The sequence below is a fragment of the Stenella coeruleoalba genome (assembly GCF_951394435.1).
Source record: "Stenella coeruleoalba genome assembly, chromosome: 4".
Classification (NCBI taxonomy): Eukaryota; Metazoa; Chordata; class Mammalia; order Artiodactyla; family Delphinidae; genus Stenella; species Stenella coeruleoalba.
In genome coordinates this window covers 106,010,168-106,012,294 of record NC_137149.1, presented here as the reverse complement: position 1 = coordinate 106,012,294, position 2,127 = coordinate 106,010,168, and the positions used below count along the sequence as shown (strand labels likewise).

At 52.5% G+C, this 2,127-nt stretch overlaps 1 pseudogene across 1 annotated transcript; it reads right to left on the bottom strand.

Moving 5' to 3' along the window:
- Positions 1–269: 269 nt before the first annotated feature.
- LOC307185518 (Y-box-binding protein 1-like) lies at positions 270–1,913 on the bottom strand (annotated as a pseudogene). The gene is made up of 2 exons: positions 1,766–1,913; positions 270–1,431 (listed from the first exon to the last, which is right to left on the bottom strand). The product of its transcript is annotated as a Y-box-binding protein 1-like (transcript).
- Between the last annotated feature and the right edge of the window lie 214 nt (positions 1,914–2,127).

Sequence of the window (2,127 nt, the reverse complement as noted above, 5' to 3'; positions counted from 1 at the left end):
CTTGACCAGATATGAAACAATTTAAAAACCTTTAAAGATGTATTGAGAAAAACCAGGCTTTTTTAAAAAAAAAAACAAAACACGTATGTCATTACTAAAAAGAGACGTCTTTAGGTAAAAATAATAAAAACCCCATGTTGCATAGGTAACGCAGATCGTTCTAGTTATCCGGTCAACAGGCAAAAAGCAAGCACTTTAGTCGTTAGCTCCAATCTTTTGTTCATTTCTTATTGCTGGAATTTCATATTCATTTCTTCGTGTTGGATGACTAAACCGGATGATGGTAGAGATGGTAAGCCAGCATTTACTCAGCCCCGCCCTGCTCAGCCTCGGGAGCGGACGCATTCTCAGCTGGTAGATCTGCTGCTTTTGTCTCTTTGCCACCTTGTGGTTTAGGGTTTTCTGGGCGTCTGCGTCGGTAATTGAAGTTGCGGCGGTACCGACGTTGAGGGGGCGGCTGACCTTGGGTCTCATCTCCTCGATTTTCCATATCCTCTTCACTGCCGTCCTCTCTGCGCTGTCTTTGGCGAGGAGGGCCCCTGCGGAACGGTGGTCTATAACCCCGATACATATTCTGTGTCACTGGTCTACCTTGTTCTCCTGCACCCTGGTTGTCCGCACCCTCCATCACCTCTCTCTGCACGGGACGGTTGGAACGCTGTGCTCGACGCCCATAGGGTCTCCGCATGCAGTAAGGTGGGCGCCTGCGCCTGCGGTAGGGCCGGCGCTGTCGGGCCTGGCCTTCGGAGACACTCTCGGATCCGTCCGCCTTTTCCCCACTCTCACTCTTCTGGTACTTCTACTGGAGGTTGCGTGGAGGACCGCTGCGACGTGGAGGACCGCTGCGACGTGGAGGACCGCTGCGACGTGGAGAGCGGCTCTAGTGGTCGCGGTCTGCGGCACGTTTACCGCCTTGCGCTGGAACCGCTCCAGGGCCTGCATCGTTTGCTGCTTCGCACCCTCTTCTCCTTCAACGACATCGGACTCCACGGTCTCCCCATCTCCTACACCGCGAAGGTGCCTCCTGGGGTTCTTCTTCTTTATGGCAGTCCGGTGAACAAATGCATCTTCCTCGGTGTCATTCCTATTGATGAAACCACACCCGTTTCTCACACTGAACCATTTTGCTGTTCCCAAAACCTTCGATGCGATGGTCTTTTTGTCTCCGCCGGCAGGCGCCGCCGGTGTGAGGCCGCCCGGGCCGCCGCGCCCGGCGCCGCCGCTGCCTGTTGTGCGGGGCTTGGGGTCGGCAGCGCTGAGGGCGGGGGGCGGCGGGCGGCTGCCGGGTCTCGGCCTCGCTGCTTGTGGCTGCGGCGACAGTGACTGGGGCCCCCTGCGGCAGCTGCGGCTCCTCCCGGGCTGGGACGGTAACTAGGCCGGCGGCAGCGGTGAGGCTGCTCGGGGCTCTCTGGGGTCCGCTCTCCGCTCCCTCTACCGATAGAACTCTGTGCTAACCACCTTTTAAATGTTTTCTTGTTTAATGATCAAAATAACTTTATGAGATAGGAACTACCACTGTCCCCATTTTAAGGGTGAGGAAGAGGTGACTTAGCAAGGTCAAGTAATTTGCCTACAGTCACAGATCTGGGCAGCATGACCTCAGGGCCCGTGCACTAAACCACGCACTGTCCTGTGCCCTATACAGCCCCTCTCATTCTCATGTAGTATTTAAACATTTAAATAAATATTGCAGTTCTTTGGAAGGGTCAGTAACAACTTTCCATCTTGAGATAACCATGTTCCATCAGAATCATCAGAAACATACTTTTAGCAGCTACCAGCTGGCCCAATGCATAGGAGGCAAGAAGGATGAGAGTAGAGGGGTTGGAGGACAGTTTTCCTTGGAGCCTTTCATTGTCTCGAAGTTCCTTTCTCTTTGCAGGGTTCTGTCCAGTGATCACCACTCCCTTCATGTTCTTATGTTTCTTCGTACTCACTCATGCACAAATACCATCTGACCTAGATCCTACACCTTGGTTTTCCCGCTGTGTAACCTTGGGCTAGTATCCTAACCTTTCTGAGCCTCATTTTCCTCATTTGTAAATGGCGATAACAATGCTCTGAGAATAGATGAGATCTAAAATATCTAGCATAGTACTCAGCGCACAGTAAGTCCTTGATTCATAT